This window comes from Phyllobates terribilis, unplaced genomic scaffold (assembly GCF_046119375.1).
Source record: "Phyllobates terribilis strain yellow unplaced genomic scaffold, ASM4611937v1 Scaffold_3__8_contigs__length_932513732, whole genome shotgun sequence".
Taxonomy (NCBI): domain Eukaryota; kingdom Metazoa; phylum Chordata; class Amphibia; order Anura; family Dendrobatidae; genus Phyllobates; species Phyllobates terribilis.
The window spans coordinates 539,648,070-539,667,950 of NW_027362763.1; the positions used below are offsets into that span (position 1 = coordinate 539,648,070).

General features: G+C 44.0%; 1 long non-coding RNA gene across 2 annotated transcripts in view; it reads right to left on the reverse strand.

Annotated features, from left to right (window-relative positions):
* Window positions 1-19,881, reverse strand: part of LOC141258230 (uncharacterized) — a 239,891-nt gene that overhangs the window by 36,380 nt on the left and 183,630 nt on the right. For both annotated transcript variants that reach the window (XR_012318246.1, XR_012318245.1), the window contains exon 3: window positions 14,137-14,265. This is a non-coding gene — a long non-coding RNA (uncharacterized lncRNA). The remainder of the gene's footprint in view (window positions 1-14,136; window positions 14,266-19,881) is intronic.

Below are 19,881 nucleotides of genomic sequence, written 5' to 3' on the forward strand. Positions count from 1 at the left end.
CCCGGGTTCTCGCAGCGGAAGTATCCGCACAGACATCCAATTGGTCGCGGCCGCTATTTAAATGTGTGGCACAAATCGGTGATTGGTCGCCGTCTTGACCGCGACCAATCACTGATCTTGCCGCCAAAGTTAAACACTACTGTGCTGATTGGTCGGATATTTAAATTTGGCGCACAAATCGGTGATTGGTCGCGGGCAGCGTCCGCGACCAATCAGCATGGTAGTGTTTAACTTTGGCGGCAAGATCAGTGATTGGTCGCGCGCCAAGACCGCGACCAATCACCGATTTGGGCGCCACATTTAAATATCGGCCGCGACCAATCATCGATCTTGGATCCACATTTAAACAACGCTGTGCTGATTGGTCGCGGCCGATATTTAAATGTGGCGCCCAAATCGGTGATTGGTCGCGGTCTTGGCGCGCGACCAATCACTGATCTTGCCGCCAAAGTTAAACACTACCGTGCTGATTGGTCGCGGACGCTGCCCGCGACCAATCACCGATTTGTGCGCCAAATTTAAATATCAGCCTCATGCACGTCACTGACAGCGTGGGAAAATTCTCCTGCACTCAGCGCTTCAGCGTGAGAATTCTCCCACGCTGTCAGTGACGTGCATGAGGTGAGCCGAGTTCGTTGTCGGCTCATCTTTATGCCGTCACAGAGAGACACTGAGGAGCGCAAGCAAGCCTGCGCTTCTCAGTGTCTGCGGGATGACAGGCTGGATGGCAGCGTTCTGCTGCGGTCCAGCCTGTCATCTCGATGTAGCAGAGCTGAAGGTGTCGTGGGAACCATGGAAAGGTAAGGATGAGGTTGCTTTATTATTTTTCTTTTATTGCAGGAGATCGTTGGCTTCAGCTGGAATGGGCGTGATGGTAAGTATGGTTTAATTTAGAACAATAAAGAATTGTGTGTTTATTTCAATTAAAGGACTTTATTCTGGGTGTTTGTGTTTTTTTTTTTTAACTTTGACTATGGGGTTAGTAATGGGGGTGTCTTATAGACGCCTCTCCATTACTAACCTGGGCTTGATGTCAGCTGCCATTATAAGCTGACATCAACCCCAACCCTATTACCCCCTGCCACCGCTACAGGGCAGTGGGAAGAGCGAGGCTAAGTGCCAGAATAGGCACATCCTATGGATGCGCCATTTCTGGGGCGGCTGATGGCTGGTGTTTCTAGCCTGGGAGAGGGCCAATATTCATGGCACCATTCCTGGGCTATTAATATCAGCCCCCAGCTGTCTGCCTAGCCTTTGCTAGCTATTAGAATAGGGGGGACCCCACGTCATTTTTTTGGGGGGGTCCCCCATTTTAATAGCTAGTAAAGGCTAGGTATTCAGCTGGGGGCTGATATTAGTAGCCTGGGAAGCTCCGTGGGTATTACCCTCTTCCCAGGCTTCAAACATCTGCCCCAGCCGTCTGCTTAACCTCCGCTAGAGTCTAAAATTACGGGGACCCCCACGCCAATTTTTTTTTTAATAAATCCTTTATTTTAACACTAAATGACAAGTACAGTAATCAACACTATCACTGTACTTATTATATATGTGACTGACATGTTTCTATCTATCTAATCTATGTGTGATACTCTATCTTTCTGTTCTAAATTGTCGGGTACAGACGCTGAATTGCCGGCCGGCTTTTTTAAAGAGACGGTGCATGAAAACACTATTATTTTTTTAAATAAATCCTTTACACTAAATGACAAGTACAGTAACCAACACTATCACTGTACTTATTATATATGTGATTGGCATGTTTATATCTATCTATGTGTGATGCTCTATCTTTCTGTTATAAATTGTCGGGTACCGCTGCTGAATTGCCGGCCGGCTTTTTTAAAGAGACAGTGCATGAAAACACTATTATTTTTTTAAATAAATCCTTTACACTAAATGACAAGTACAGTAACCAACACTGTCACTGTGCTTCTTATATGTGTGACTGACATGTTTCTATCTATCTAATCTATGTGTGAGGCTCTATTCCTTCTTGTCTAAATTGTCGGGTACCGGTGTATGCCGCTGCTGAATTGCCGGCCGGCTTTTTTAAAGAGAGTGTCTTCTGAGCAGTTTGTCAGCTTTTGGACACCTTTGAAGGTGTTTTCTCTGTGTTTCTATGTGTTTTTGTTTGCCTGCCATTGGTTTTAACGGTGTTCAACGAACAGTTCGACGAACAGTTCCTCGAACATCCCGGTGTTCGACGAACCGAACCCGAACACTACGGGGGTGGCTCAACACTACTAGACACCACATGGAGTCAAGGTCATCCGAGTGACGTGCGCAGTTCGGGGGGAAGATGTAGTGGTAACGCTGCCCCAGCTGCACTGCAAAAGAGGGAGCAGGGTGCAAAAGCTCAGCGACCGGCCCTTAGCCAGTACGTTGACTGATACTGCCCACCGTGATGATGAACTGACCACGCTAAAGCTAGGTCAAAGGAACTCCCTGGAGTGGCATTTCTTTAGGCAATGTGCTGACAAGACACGTGTGGTTTGCATGTGCCATCAGAGCATGAAGCGAGGCATAAATGTTCTTAACCTGAGCACCACCTGCATGACAAGGCATCTGAATGCAAAGCAAGAGCTGCAGTGGAATACACACCTGAAAAACCAAGAAAGTTCTGAGGCTTCTCCTGCTCCCTCTTCTGCTGTTGTCTCGGCCTCTTCCTCCCACTCCTGAGCAACAAAGTCAACTGGCTCCCCGCAAAGATGTAACAGCACCACTACCAGCAGTGTCACTGAGCATCTCCACACATCCCATGGAAGCGTTTTGCTGTCTATCCCGCTAACACTGGAGAGAGAGAAAAAGTACTCGCCAAGTCCTGGTCCTGAATTGCAGCATTTCAAAATTCCTGGTATTTGAAATGCTGTCATTCGAGCTGGGGGAGACTTTGACACTTTTAAAAAAATTGATGGCGGTGGCTGTCCCACAGTAGGTGCTTCTCAACCGCCACTACTTTTCTAGGCGGGCCATCCCTGCCCTGCGCGAACATGTTATGGACAAAATCTGGTGTGCACTGTACAGCACCATCAGTGGCAAGGTCCACATAACCACCAATATGTGGACCATAAGGCATGGGCAAGGACTTTATCTCCCTAACTGCCCAGTGGGTAAATGTAGTGGTGGCTGGGTCTGAGGCACCAAAACACTTTCCACATGTTCTACCACCACCAAGGATTGCCGAATTTTTCTCTGTCCATGTTACCTCATACTCAATTGCCTCCTCATCCATAACACCTGCTCGACCAACATCAGCACAGTGAGGGGGAAACGACAGCCAGCTGTTTTGAAACTCATCTGTTTGGGGGAAAAATCCCATACCACGCAGGAGCTGTGGGCAGGGATCAAAAACAGACAGATGAGTAGTGGGTGCCTCTGAAGCTCAAGCCCGGCCTGGTGGTGTGCGATAATGGGCAAAATCTCGCAGCCGGTTTGATGCACATTCCTTGCCTTGCGCATGTGCTGAATTTGGTGGAGCAGAGCTTCCTGAAAAATTACCCTGAGATGTCAGAACTGCTGCAGAAAGTGCGGGCTCTCTGTGCTCACTTTCGGCGGTCTCACCCTGCTGTTGCTCGCCTGTCTGCACTACAGCGTCACTTCTACCTTCCTGCGCACCGCCTCATATGTGACATACCCTCAAGGTGGAACTCCACCCTGTATATGCTGGAGAGAATGTGCGAGCAGCAGAAGGCAATAGTGGAGCTTCAGCTGCAGCACGCACAGTGAGTTGCTTTGCAGAACAACTTCACATTCAACTAATGGGCCTTCATGCACGACATGTGTGCCCTGTTGCGCTGCTTCGAGTACTTCACAAACATGGCCAGCACTGGTGACAGCATCATCAGCGTTACTATCCCACTTCTGTACCTCCTTGAAACTTGATTCAAGCGATGAGGGATGAGGTGGTGGAACAGGAGGAGAAACTGGGACCATTCACACCATTATTAGGTCAGTTGTCCATGCATGGCTCGGAGGGTGGATTCCTGTACCAACAGCTGCGAGGTACACTGCTGCCCAGCCAGGGGACAGATTTGGAGGAGGACAAGGAACAATGTTCCAAGCAAGGCTGAACTCAAAACAGCTCACAGGCATCACTGGAGCATGGCTGGGAGGATACAGAGGACACAGACTATACACCTCCCATTGATAAAAGCTTGTCATTGCCTCTGGGCAGCCTGGCAAAAATGAGTGAATACATGCTGTGGTGCCTGCGCAACGACCGCCGAGTTGCCCAGATTGTTACAGTGCTGTTTACTGGTTGACCATGCTTCTGGATCCCTGCTACAAGGACAGCATGCCATATTTATTTCCGTCACTGGAGCGTGATCTGAAAATGCGGGAATACAAGCGCACGTTGGTAGATGCATTACTGACGGCGTTCTTGTGTGTACACAGTTTAACTAATAAAAATCCTCTAGTGATGACACTGGTGCTTATGCTGAGCCATCATACTAACAGTCCTTCTAAGGGCTAATCCCATGCTTTGCTATTTGTATCAGATTCTTCATTTATTCTAAGGACAATTGCAGGAGCAGGGAAAGTGGCAGAATATAGCCTCTAGGCAGGGCTTTAGGGCTTTGCAGTCCATTGCTAAATATATAGCTGCTGCACTTGACCACATTCTTTTTTTTGTCTTTGTGTGAAAAACTGACTATATTGTCATCCATAGAGTTTAGAGTTAGTGTTACATTACGGTGGTATATAAAACTGCAAAAAAACGTTCAAAATATTTTTCTTGATTGAATTAGTCTTCCATAGAGTTTAAGGGGCTTAGTGCAGTGTTTTCCAAACCCCATTCTCAACGCCCCCCACAGGTCATGTTTTCAGGATCTCCTTAGTATTACACAGGTGATTGAAGTATCATCAAGGCATCAGTAATTCTCTCACCTGTGCAATACTAAGGAGATCCTGAAAACATGACCTGTGGGGAGCCTTGAGGATGGGGTTTGGGCAACACTGGCTTAGTGTAACATTAGGGTGGTATTAACCTCCAAAAAAACATTCAAAAAATCTATCTGAATTGAATTCGTCATCGATGCAGTGTAACATGCTTTGTTACATTACGGTGCTATATTAAACTCAAATGCTTTGCCTGCTAGATGTGACCAAATTTTTTTTTATTAAAAATGAACTTGGTTTCCAGACACCTAGCAATTAGAAAATGCGTAGGGCGTGTGGTTAAGGGACGGGGAAGTTGAAGTGCTGATGATGGTTCACGCAGACACCAAGGATGTGGAGCAGGTGCATCTTCACCTGTTGCTGGAGCATAAGAAACATGCTCATTCACAACACATAGCTTCCTCGACCCCACTTCTGAAGCCACACTGGTGCGAGCAGGCGTTCGGTTGGATAGCATATAATGATTCCAGCATGCTTGGCAGCACCAGCCAGTCTTCCACATGGTTCAGTCTCACCAGCCAACAGTCTGGATCACTTAACCCTCACCCTAATTCTCCTTCCTCCCACCATGTTGAGTCCCAGGAGACTATCCCACATTAAGTCACTCCAAGGAGTTCTTTACAACATCATTTCTTGATTGTGGCCTCTCACTCTGCATGTTCCAAGAGGGACATTGGGAAATGCTGTTTAGTGATACACAAAACTTAGAGAGGCCACGGTCACAAGAAGATGCCGGTGGGTAACGGCAAATTTTGTCTAAGGAGGTAGATGATGATGAGATACAGTTGCCGATAAGTCAGGTTGTTACCAACTCAGAAGGACCAGGGTGCGGAGGTGGAAGACAAGGTGGTGGATGACAAAGGCACTGACCTAACCTGGGCAGCTGGCATGCAGAGTGAGGCCAGCAGTGCTGAGGGAGAGGGATTGGCAGCTCGGAAACAGGCAGAGGCAGTGGGATAACCAGAGGGAGAAGGCGTGCAACTGTTTCGCTGAACACTAACACTCGTGAATTTCTTCATCAAAGAGTTAGGTGTTCCCCAGTCTGGGGCTTTTTTAAAGAGAGTTCTGAGACCAAACCAAAGGTGATTTGCAACTTTTACATGCCAAGATCAGCAGGGGCCTGACTACTAAGAGCCTAACCACCAACAGCATGGTGAGGCACTTTTAATCTAAGCACCCAACTCAGGCCGACCGCCTGGGTCCATGATTGGAGCCAGTGGGTGACACCACTGACTCTTCCCCTGTGGTAGGTGCTTCCCAATCCCCTGTCCATGACACTGGTGCAGATGCCTCCTTCCTTGCACCTGTCCTTGCACATTCTGAGGCACCATCATCAGGCAGTTCCAAAAACTTGTCACAGCACAACGTTCAGCTGACCCTATCCCAGGCTTTGGAATGAAAAAGAAAGTTCCCAGCCATTCACCCACAGTCCCAAACCGTATCGGCTTGTAGACGCAGGGGATTTCCCAGAAATGTACAAAAAGACATGGACCGCACATCCAAATATTCCTACTTTGATCTAACGCTTCTCAGCAAAAATTTACAAATTGAACACGATGTTCTGAGTTTTAACATTCTGATCACTGATCAGGAGGATTTCCGGCGACTCATAGTGACAGACGTCCCTCAGTACTCGGTCCCCAGCCGCCACTATTTCTCTCGGTGTGGCTTCTCCGACTTGTATCAATGTGTCCAGGAACATCACCCATGCTCTTACCAACGCACTTACAGGGATTGTACACTTAACAACCGACACGTGGACAAGCGCTTGTGGCCAGGGATGCTACATTTCCCTGACGGCACACTGGGAGAACATTGTGGAGGCCAGGGCCCAGTCCCACCTTGACACGGCACGTGCTACCGACGCCAATGATTGCTGGCCCTACTTCGATCAGGGTTTCCTCCACCTCCTACACCAGTTCTTGCACCCCCTCCTGCACATCATCCACATCAGCCAGAAGCTGGAAGCTTTGCAGCACTGCCTCAGCAAAGCGGGGACAGGCTCTGCTGAAGCTAACTTGTCTAGGAGACAAACCATACGCTGCGGCAAAGTTATTGGAAGGAATAACAGACCAGGCAGATCTGTGGCTCTCGCCACTGAACCTCCAACCAGTTGTGGTCATGTGTAGTAATGGCCATAACCTGGTGGCGGCTGTGAAGCTTGGCAAGCTCACACATGTACCATGCTTGGCCCACGTGATAAACTTGGTGGTTCAGCCGTTTCTGAAAACATACACAGATTTGCCAAAGTTTCTGTTCAAGGTACGCCGCATCACTGCCCATTTCCGCAAATCGGCTACAGCTGCTGCCATTTTGGCAGTGCTGCAGCAGTGCATTCAAGTGCTAGCTCACCAACTGGTGTGCAACAAGACCACGCACTGGCACTCCACACTGCACATGCCAGCAAGGCTTTTTGAGCAGCAGAGGCCAGTTGTTGAATACCATCCCCAACACGCTCGTCGGCATTCTGTACAGCCCCCGCACATAACTGAAGAGTGGGCATGGATGTCTGACATTTGTGCGGTTCTCCAAGACTTTGAGGTCTCCACAAAGATGGTAAGCGGCGATGACTATATAATCAGCGCAAAGATCCTGCTTCTGTGCCTACTTAAACAGTCACTGCTCACAATTAAAGCTGAAGATTAGCCTGCATACCAGTTGGAGATGGAGGAAGACAATAGACAGGGAGATGCTACCCAGCCTTCTCCCCTCTGCTGTGTTAAAAAGATTACGTCTATAATTCATACCTTTGGGATGTTTGCTATGTAAGTTTAATAAAGCGTTTTTGCCAACTACCTCCTCTAGGGGGATATTGGATCCCGTTGGATAAACATGTAAGTGGGCTGCGCTGCTGAAGTAAATCAATTCTTCAGAGATGATGATGATGAAAAGGCTTTTTATTAACAACGTGTTTCAACGCCGTACCAGCGTCTTTTTCAAGTAAGAAAAACAAATGTGTACACCATGAGAATGGATGGGTTTTTAAAGGCCCAAAATGGATGCCAGTTACATAGGGAACACCCACAGGAACACTTAAACCAATGGGGAAATTATGAAGGGGAGGGACGTTCAACTGGCAATTTCAAATAGATTAAAGTTGGGGGAAAAAAAAAAAAAAAGGACCATCCTTAATACTGATAAAATGTGAACAGTTGAATGAATGCAATGTGGGATAAGAACCCAGGATGGGGCAGTGTATAGAAGCCAGTGAGTGAATATTTAACAGGGGAGCCACCCAGGCAAATGTAGGAAAGGGGACAAAGGAAAGAGGGGAAATGCGCATATTAATGGTACCACATAAATAAAAGACAAATTGTTGAGGAGAAGCAATTAGAGTGTCGGAGAAATGTGATTTGAACCTTGGATTTGGCAGTGTATGGACATCAGAAGTGTGACATTTAACAGAGGAACCATCTAGGTGGATGAGGGAAAGGTGATACAGAAAAGGGAACTATACTTATAAATGAATAAAAAGGACAAAAAGTGTTGTAAAGACTGCAGTTTGGAGTGCGGGAGAAGCCGGATTTGAACTCAATATGAGCCATTGAATAGGGGCCAGAAAGTGCTGCGGAAGTGGTAGTGAGACTAATGGGTGGAAACTATAAAAAAAAAGAGTTAAAAAGGGGGACGGACAATGAAATGGGGATAATAATTTTCATAAATACAAAATCATGGACAAGAATAATAAAACAATAAGCAGGGAATAATTTAAAATAAAAAATAAATAAATAAAAATGAATTTTCAAGAATGGATAAATTGGATCCAAGATCATGTGCATATTGATTATTTAGGATAAGACACATTGTGATATAGAATTAAAAATGGGGATGTTAATAGAAATTAAAATAACAATCTGAAGGGTATTAAAATACATAAGAAAAAGTATCTAAGAAAATACATAAGAAAAAGGATCTGTGACCCTCTGCAACGACTGTGCAGAAATAAAATAGAATAAAATAAATAATTAAAAATCACAGTAATTTCATTGAGTCCATAGGGTTTAAGGGTGCTGATCCTGTATATCCAATATATTTATTTTCTCTTCAAGGTTTCCATAGGGTTTGGGAGATCAAGGGAAATGGATTCAATTGGTGTGATAGAGATGCCTGTGGCATTCTTACTGTGTATCAATGCGCAATGCCGGGATAAACCGTGCTTCATGAAACCTTTTACAATATTAGACCCGATGTAAGTTAAGCCTTCGGTGTAGTGTCTGGGTGGTCCTGCCCACGTACTGCAGGCCACATTGGCATTCTATGAGGTATATAATGAAGCAAGATTGACAGCTCATATTTGATTTGATAGTAAAAACTTCACCTGTCTGGTTAGATTTAAAAGTTTGGGTATTATGTTTAGGGGGATATGGCTTTCTTTCTATACCGAATAATTTAAAGTGCGTTAAATCACCATTATGCATAGTAGCAAAATGTTTGACAGCACCAGAGTACGATCTATTTCTTTAGATATATTGTTTCAGTGTTCAGAAATTTGCTGTTTTAATTTTCTAGTGGTACATATTGTACTTTGCATAAATCACAAAAAATAGAGGAAACTACTTGGTGGGTATCGCAGTTAATGAATTCTTGGATATAATAAACATCTCCTTGAGAAGAATGAAAGCTTTTTGTTTTGCCCGCAATAAAAGCACACGTTACATCGGTTTCCATTACACTTGAAAAAACCTTTTGGGTTTTAACCAACAGGTCTTTTTGGTCGGAGAAATGTTACGTGCTAAACGCATTTGTTCAGACGACAACTGCTTCCTTGTGCAGAGTAATATTGTACATAACAGATTGTGAGAAAGAGAATATGGAAGTCAGTTGATTCAAGGTGCATTCACCAAAGTAAAAAAGCAAAACAATCAACTCCTATCTAATAAGAAAAATATTCCATCAAATAAGAATAATGACACATGTTATTTTTTCCACATCCTACAGCCTACAATATAATAAAGTCAAAAATATTATCCAAAAAAATCTTCCAGTCATCAATCAAGATGACTCATTTAGAAAAATTATATTTTAGGGCTGCAGGTTTGTGGCAAAAAGAGGCCAGACCTTGGGCAACATGCTTTCTCCAAGCCTGTTCCAAAGTCCGACTAAAAAGACCTGTTGGTTAAAACCCAAAGGTTTTTTCAAGTGTAATGGAAACCGATGTAACATGTGCGCCTTTGTTGTTGCAAAAGATGTTCATTATATCCAAAAATTAATTAACTGCAATATCCACCATGTAGTATATTCTATTTTTTTGTGATTTATGCAAAGTACAATACGTAGGATGTACCACTAGAAAATGAAAAGGTGAATTTCCGAACACTTAAACAATATATCTAAAAAAAAAATGAATCGTACTCTGATGGTGTCAAATATTTTGTTACTATGCATAATGGTGATTTAACGCACTTTAAATTATTCAGTATAGATAGAGTGTCATATTGCCCTAGAGGAGGTAGTTGGCAAAAATGCCTTATGCTGCAAGAATCATTCTGGATATTGAACTTACATAGCAAACATCCCAAAGGTATGAATTATAGGAGCGATCTTTTTTATATATATTCATTTGTCATTCTATGTACAGTACAGACCAAAAGTTTGGGCACACCTTCTCATTTAAAGACTTTTCTGTGTTTTCCTGACTATGAAAATTGTACATTCACACTGAAGGCATCAAAACTATGAATTAACACATGTGGAATTATAAACTTAACAAAAAAGTGTGAAACAGCTGAAAAAATGTCTTATATTCTAGGTTCTTCAAAGTAGCCACCTTTTGCTTTGATGACTGCTTTGCACAATCTTGGCATTCTCTTGATGACCTTCAAGAGGTAGTCACCGGAAATGGTTTTCACTTCACAGGTGTGCCCTGTCAGGTTTAGTAAGTGGGATTTCTTGCCTTATAAATGGGGTTGGGCCCATCAGTTGTGTTGTGCAGAAGTCTGGTGAATACACAGCTGATAGTCCTACTGAATAGACTGTTAGAATTTGTATTATGGCAAGAAAAAAGCAGCTAAAAAAAGAAAAACGAGTGGCCATCATTACTTTACGAAATGAAGGTCAGTCAGTCTGAAAAATTGGGAAAACTTTGAAAGTGTCCCCAAGTGCAGTTGCAAAAACCATCAAGCGCTCCAAAGAAACTGGCTCACATGAGGACCGCCCCAGGAAAGGAAGACCAAGAGTCACCTCTGCTTCTGAGGATAAGTTTATCCAAGTCACCAGACTCAGAAATCGCAGGTTAACAGCAGCTCAGATTAGAGACCAGGTCAATGCCACACAGAGTTCTAGCAGCAAACACATCTCTACAACAACTGTTAAGAGGAGACTTTGTGCAGCAGGCCTTCATGGTAAAATAGCTGCTAGGAAACCACTGCTAAGGACAGGCAACAAGCAGAAGAGACTTGTTTGGGCTAAAGAACACAAGGAATGGACATTAGACCAGTGGAAATCTGTGCTTTGGTCTGATGAGTCCGAATTTGATATCTTTGGTTCCAACCACCGTGGCTTTGTGCGACGCAGAAAAGGTGAACGGATGGACTCTACATGCCTGGTTCCCACCGTGAAGCATGGAGGAGGAGGTGTGATGGTGTGGGGGTGCTGTGCTGGTGACACTGTTGGGGATTTATTCAAAACTGAAGGCATACTGAACCAGCATGGCTACCACAGCATCTTGCAGCGGCATGCTATTCCATCCGGTTTGCGTTTAGTTGGACCATCATTTATTTTTCAACAGGACAATGACCACAAACACACCTCCAGGCTGTGTAAGGGCTATTTGACCAAGAAGGAGAGTAATGGGGTGCTACGCCAGATGACCTGGCCTCCACAGTCACCAGACCTGAACCCAATCGAGAGCTGGACCGCAGAGTGAAGGCAAAAGGGCCAACAAGTGCTAAGCATCTCTGGGAACTCCTTCAAGATAGTTGGAAGACCATTTCCAGTGACTACCTCTTGAAGCTCATCACGGGAATGCCAAGAGTGTGCAAAGCAGTCATCAAAGCAAAAGGTGGCTACTTTGAAGAACCTAGAATATAAGACATATTTTCAGTTGTTTCACACTTTTTTGTTAAGTATATAATTCCACATGTGTTAATTCATAGTTTTGATACCTTCAGTGTGAATGTACAATTTTCGTAGTCATGAAAATACAGAAATATCTTTAAATGAGAAGGTGTGTCCAAACTTTTGGTCTGTACTGTACATTATTGTATACTCCATGCTTCATATTAAATTTGGATAGCAAAATATTGAACTGCAGGATAGATCTTTTATATATATATAGATAGATATATATATATATATATATATATTTATATATATATTTATATTTATATACAGTACAGACCAAAAGCTTGGACACACCTTCTCATTTAAAGATTTTTCTGTATTTTCATGACTATGAAAATTGTACATTCACACTGAAGGCATCAAAACTATGAATTAACACATGTGGAATTATATACTTAACAAAAAAGTGTGAAACAACTGAAAATATGTCTTATATTCTAGGTTCTTCAAAGTAGCCACCTTTTGCTTTGATGACTGCTTTGCACACTCTTGGCATTCTCTTGATGAGCTTCAAGAGGTAGTCACCGGAAATGGTTTTCACTTCACAGATGTGCCCTGTCAGATTTAATAAGTGGGATTTCTTGCCTTATAAATGGGGTTGGGACCATCAGTTGTGTTGTGCAGAAGTCAGGTGGATACACAGCTGATAGTCCTACTGAATAGACTGTTAGCTGCTTTTTTCTTGCCATAATTCAAATTCTAAGTAAAGAAAAACGAGTGGTCATCATTACTTTAAGAAATAAAGGTCAGTCAGTCCGAAAAATTGGGAAAACTTTGAAAGTGTCCCCAAATGCAGTTGCAAAACCCATCCAGCGCTACAAAGAAACTGGCTCACATGAGGACCGCCCCAGGAAAGGAAGACCAAGAGTCACCTCTGCTTCTGAGGATAAGTTTATCCGAGTCACCAGCCCCAGAAATCGCAGGTTAACAGCAGCTCAGATTAGAGACCAGGTCAATGCCACACAGAGTTCTAGCAGCAGACACATCTCTACAACAACTGTTAAGAGGAGACTTTGTGCAGCAGGCCTTCATGGTAAAATAGCTGCTAGGAAACCACTGCTAAGGACAGGCAACAAGCAGAAGAGACTTGTTTGGGCTAAAGAACACAAGGAATGGACATTAGACCAGTGGAAATCTGTGCTTTGGTCTGATGAGTCCAAATTTGAGATCTTTGTTTCCAACCATCGTGTCTTTGTGCGACGCAGAAAAGGTGAACGGATGGACTCTACATGCCTGGTTTCCACCGTGAAGCATGGAGGAGGAGGTGTGATGGTGTTGGGATGCTTTGCTGGTGACACTGTTGGGGATTTATTCAAAATTGAAGACATACTGAACCAGCATGGCTACCACAACATCTTGCAGCGGCATGCTATTCCATCCGGTTTGCGTTTATTTGGACCATCATTTATTTTTCAACAGTACAATGACCCCAAACACACCTCCAGGCTGTGTAAGGGCTATTTGACCAAGAAGGAGAGTGATGGGGTGCTACGCCAGATGACCTGGCCTCCACAGTCACCAGACCTGAACCCAACCGAGATGGTTTGGGTTGAGCTGGACTGCAGAGTGAAGGCAAAAGGGCCAACAAGTGCTAAGCATCTCTGGGAACTCCTTCAAGATTGTTGGAAGACCATTTCCGGTGACTACCTCTTGAAGCTCATCAAGAGAATGCCAAGAGTGTGCAAAGCAGTCATCAAAGCAAAAGGTGGCTACTTTGAAGAACCTAGAATATAAGACATATTTTCAGTTGTTTCACACTTTTTTGTTAAGTATATAATTCCACATGTGTTAATTCATAGTTTTGATGCCTTCAGTGTGAATGTACAATTTTCATAGTCATGAAAATACAAAAAAATCTTGTGTCCAAACTTTTGGTCTGTACTGTGTGTGTGTGTATATATATATATATATATATATATATATATATATATATATATATATATAATGTTATTTTTTGTATTTTACTGCATGTTCTGTGTGCTTGCACTCCTGATAATTACAAATGTTATTTTTAGCCTCTCTGTGATTGGCTGTGTTTAGCTTAAAACAGGACCATTAACATTTCATTAATATGCTATGATTAAGGTTGTCTAGGATGCCAGAAATGCGTCACTTTTTTATCTTTGTATGTCGGGTTTTATGGTATAAAGAAATAAAATAGGGTTTTTATTTTACCTGTGAAAGTGCCGCTTTTATTCACTTTTCTATTGTTGCTGAACAACACCAGCTAGAGTCATGGCATCCACCAGTTTTCCTCCCATGGATTTCCAACTCGCCAAGCATGGTAAGCTCTGCTTCTTTTTTCTACAAAAATTAACAAAGCCTAGATTAGCCCCAACATTTCCACACCACCAGATGACAGCAGTACATAAAGTGTTTTTAATCTTCAATATTTGAATGAGGCCTGCCAGTTCTTGCCTTCAAAGGTCTATATAGGCTGTTATGTCCCGTGATTGGGAATTTCATGGACTATAATGGACTTCTTACAGTTGCTCTTTTTTACTGTTCTATTGCATTGGTTAGTGTTAAGCGAACATGCTCGACACTGCTCGGTACTCGCCCGAGCATCACGCTACTCGGAATGTTCGGCGAGCACCGAGCATTTCCGGGTTACTCGGGCGGGAGCTCGGGTCTCCGCCCTGCATGTTTGGTGCTCTTTACAGAGCCAATGAACATGCAGGGATTGCCAGCCAGTCACTGTAATGCCGCAGCCATGTTGTTTGTGGGCATTGCAGTGATTGGCTGGCCGCACAGCGTCACCTCGAGTATTTAAAACCGGGCGCCGCCATCTTGGACACAGTCGCTCCGGATCAGACAGTGTAGGGACAGCGCTGCTGATTTAGGGAGAGATATATCCTGCAAAATAGTTAGTGTAGGGTCTGTAAATGCTGCCAGATCAAACAAACAGTCCTTCTCAGGACTAATATCCATCCCAGGTATATCAGGCAGGCAGGCTGTATAGGAGACGCAGTGGTTATACCAGCAAACGCTGCATTACAGTCCTGTGTGCTGCTCCTGTTGCTGAAATTGCTGGACTTAGCTCCAGGTCCCGGGGGCTAGGAAACATCCTTTTTTTTAATCTAAATCCTCTTTTTTTTTCCTCCTTCACAATGTATAAATACCCATCTTATTAACCTTTTGGTGCCCCCCCCCCCCCAAAAAAAAAGTGTGCCTCTGATTTTTCAGACACAAATATATCTGTTGAAAATAGTCTGGTGTAGGCCAGAGAAATAGAAGTGTGGTTTTGCAGCTCTATGGGCCATTTGTATCTAAAAAAAACAGTTTGAGTGTGTTGCTCACTGTTCAGCCGCAAATATATATATATTTTAAAAAGCCTGGTATACACCAGTAAATTATTACTGTGGTTTTGATGTTCCACGGTAAAACATCTCTATTATCCTGTTTTTGGCATTTTTTGCTGTATAAAAATAATAAGTGTCTCACTGATTTTTCAGACACAAATATATCTGTTGAAAATAGTCTGGTGTAGGCCAGAGAGACAGAAGTGTGCTTTTGCTGTTCCACGGTAAAAAATCTCTATTATCCTGCTTTTTGCATTTTTTGCTGTAAAAAAAAAAAAATAGTGTCTCCCTGATTTTTCAGACTCAAATATATCTGTTGAAAATAGTCTGGTGTAGGCCCGAGAAATACAAGTGTGGTTTTGCAGTTCCACGGTACAAACCTCTGTATTATCCACTTTTGGGCCATTTGTATCTAAAAAAAACAGTTTGAGTGTGTTGCTCACTGTTCAGCCGCAAATATATATATATTTTAAAAAGCCTGGTATACACCAGTAAATTATTACTGTGGTTTTGATGTTCCACGGTAAAACATCTCTATTATCCTGTTTTTGGCATTTTTTGCTGTATAAAAATAATAATAGTGTCTCCCTGATTTTTCAGACACAAATATATCTGTTGAAAATAGTCTGGTGTAGGCCAGAGAGACAGAAGTGTGCTATTGCTGTTCCACGGTAAAAATCTCTATTATCCTGCTTTTTGCATTTTTTGCTGTAAAAAAAAAAAAAAAATAGTGTCTCCCTGATTTTTCAGACACAAATATATCTGTTGAAAATAGTCTGGTGTAGGCCCGAGAAACACAAATGTGGTTTTGCAGTTCCACGGTACAAACCTCTGTATTATCCACTTTTGGGCCATTTGTATCTAAAAAAAACAGTTTGAGTGTGTCGCTCACTGTTCAGCCGCAAATATATATATATTTTAAAAAGCCTGGTATACACCAGTAAATTATTACTGTGGTTTTGATGTTCCACGGTAAAACATCTCTATTATCCTGTTTTTGGCATTTTTTGCTGTATAAAAATAATAATAGTGTCTCCCTGATTTTTCAGACACAAATATATCTGTTGAAAATAGTCTGGTGTAGTCCAGAGAGACAGAAGTGTGCTTTTGCTGTTCCACGGTAAAAAATCTCTATTATCCTGCTTTTTGCATTTTTTGCTGTAAAAAAAAAAAAAATAGTGTCTCCCTGATTTTTCAGACACAAATATATCTGTTGAAAATAGTCTGGTGTAGGCCCGAGAAATACAAGTGTGGTTTTGCAGTTCCACGGTACAAACCTCTGTGTTATCCACTTTTGGGCCATTTGTATCTAAAAAAAACAGTTTGAGTGTGTCGCTCACTGTTCAGCCGCAAATATATATATATTTTAAAAAGCCTGGTATACACCAGTAAATTATTACTGTGGTTTTGATGTTCCACGGTAAAACATCTCTATTATCCTGTTTTTGGCATTTTTTGCTGTATAAAAATAATAATAGTGTCTCCCTGATTTTTCAGACACAAATATATCTGTTGAAAATAGTCTGGTGTAGGCCAGAGAGACAGAAGTGTGCTTTTGCTGTTCCACGGTAAAAAATCTCTATTATCCTGATTTTTGCATTTTTTGCTGTAAAAAAAAAAAAAAAATAGTATCTCCCTGATTTTTCAGACACAAATATATCTGTTGAAAATAGTCTGGTGTAGGCCCGAGAAATACAAGTGTGGTTTTGCAGTTCCACGGTGCAAACCTCTGTATTATCCACTTTTAGGCCATTTGTATCTAAAAAAACAGTTTGAGTGTGTCGCTCATTGTTCAGCCGCAAATATATATATATTTTAAAAAGCCTGGTATACACCAGTAAATTATTACTGTGGTTTTGATGTTCCACGGTAAAACATCTCTATTATCCTGTTTTTGGCATTTTTTGCTGTATAAAAATAATAATAGTGTCTCCCTGATTTTTTAGACACAAATATATCTGTTGAAAATAGTCTTGTGTAGGCCCGACATCCCAGTGTGGTTTCGCAGGTCCACGGGTCAAATCGCTGTACTATCCAGTCTTGGGCCTTTGGTATCTTCAAAAAAAGCAGTTTGAGTGTGTCGCTCACTGTTCAGCCGCAAATATCTCTATTTAAAAAAGTGTGGTATACCCCAGTAAACAATAACTGTGGTTTTCCTCTTCCACGGTTCTAATCTACTCTTTATTAACCTTTTTCCATTGATAGTGCAAGTGTAAGCTATTTTACTTCATTTACAATGGGCAAGGCGCGTGGCAAGGGACGTGGAAGTGGACGTTCTGGTGATGGTTCGTGCAGAGGACGGGGCCGTGGCCAAGGTGAAAATGTGCCACAACCAACAGCCACATCTTCTCACTCCCACTTCTTGACCGAATTACTAGGGAAGCACAGAACAACACCAGTATTGAGAACTGATCAGTGTGAACAGGTTATTAATTGGATAGCAGACAATACTTCCAGTTACCTGGGCACCACCACCTCCGGTCTGTCTTCACGGTCAACTCTTAGTAGCCGTGAGTCTCGACCGCATACTCCTCCTCACCCTGATGCTCCTTCCTCCCACCATGCCGAGTGTCGTCAGACAGCAAGTGATCCCACACTTGGACACTCTGAAGAGCTGTTCACTGGTCCATTTCCATATTTGGGCCCCTCGCCTGATACGCTTGAAGTGGTGGAAGAGGAGATCCCATGTTGCGATGCCCAAATATTTGAACAGCCACGGCCACAGGAAGTCGAAGCTGGCAATCTGTCACAAGAGGTGGACGATGATGAGACACAATTGCCAGGAAGTGAGGAGGAGGATCGTGGTGCGCAAGTGGAAGAGGAGGAGGTGGTGGATGATCTAGTAACTGACCCAACGTGGAAGGAGGACATGCAGAGTGAGGCCAGCAGCACACAGGGGGAGGGAGGCAGAGTACCCCAACAGGCAGGAAGAAGCAGTGTGGTGGCCGCAGACAGAAGGCAGGCAACCGTTCCCCGTAACACCAACACGAGGGACGTTGCCAGTACAAGTGGTAGGTCTTCCAGAGTCTGGAATTTTTTTAAAGACTCTGCTGATAACCCCAAAAAGGCCATATGTTCCACCTGCCATGCCAGCATCAACAGGGGTGACAAAACTACCAGCCTGACCACCACCAGCATGATCAGGCACATGTCAGCAAAGCACCCGACTTTGTGGGGCGAAACCCAGGGTCCACGACCAGTGTCAGCGGGTGTCACCACTGCTTCTTCCACTGTTGTGCGTGCAATAGAACCCCCTGTTGTGTGTGCAAGGCAATCCCCTGTCCATACTGCATGTAAAGATGCCCCCTCCTCTCAGTCTTCACTTGTTATGGCAGTTTCTCAAGAAACAGCATCAACGTCCACGTCCCACCGCAGCGTTCAATTGTCCATATCCCAGACCTTTGAACGAAAGCGGAAATTCGCAGCTAACGCCCCACAGGCCACAGTCCTAAATTCGCACATTTCACGACTGCTTGCATTGGAAATGCTGCCTTCTAGGCTGGTGGAGACGGAATCCTTCCGCAATCTTATGGCGGTGGCCGTCCCTCGGTACTCGGTCCCCAGCCGACACTATTTTGCCCGGTGTGCCATCCCCGCACTACACAAGCACGTGTCCCAAAGCATCTGCCGTGCCCTCAACAACGCAGTTACTGGGAGAGTCCACCTAACAACGGACACGTGGACAAGTGTTTGTGGCCAGGGACGGTGCATCTCTCTGACGGCACACTGGGTAAACATAGTGGAAGCCGGGACCCAGTCGGACCTTGGGACGGAACACATCCTCCCCACACCGAGGATTGCGGGCCCTATGTCAGTCAGAGTTGCCCCCACAGTGTACAGCTCCTGCGCATCCTCCTCCTCCTCCTCCTCCTCATGTTCAGCCTCCATCTCAGATATCACCACATCAGTTACAAGCTGGAAGCATTGCAGTACTGCCTCCGCCAAGCGGCAACAGGCTGTGCTGAAACTCATAAGCTTAGGTGATAAACCTCACACTGCTTGTGAGTTGTGGACAGCTGTGAAAGAGCAGGCAGATCTGTGGCTGAGACCGCTGAACCTACATCCCGGCATGGTCGTGTGTGACAATGGCCGTAACCTGGTGGCGGCTCTGAGGCGAGGTGAGATCACACACGTACCATGCCTGGCTCATGTGCTTATCCTCATGGTTCAGCGGTTTCTTAAGTCGTACCCCGAGTTGCCAGATCTGCTCGTGAAAGTACGCCGCCTGTCAGCTCATTTTCGCAAGTCGGCTACAGCTTCCGCCATCCTTGCTGTGTTGCAGCAGCGTTTGCAGCTTCCGGCACACCGACTGGTGTGTGATGTCCCCACACGTTGGAACTCTACCCTCCACATGTTGCAAAGGATTTGTGAGCAGAAGAGAGCAGTTGTGGAGTACCAGCTGCAACAAGGCCGTCGATATTCAGGTCAGACTCCACACATAAGACCTCAGGAGTGGACCTGGATGTCTGACAGATGTACCATCCTAACAAACTTTGAGGAGGCCACCAAGATGGTGAGTGGCGATGACGCCATCATTAGTGTCAGCATCCCACTTGTCTGTCTTTTGCAACGCTCTCTGCAGAGAATTAAAGAGGAGGCATTGCAGCCAGAGTATGAT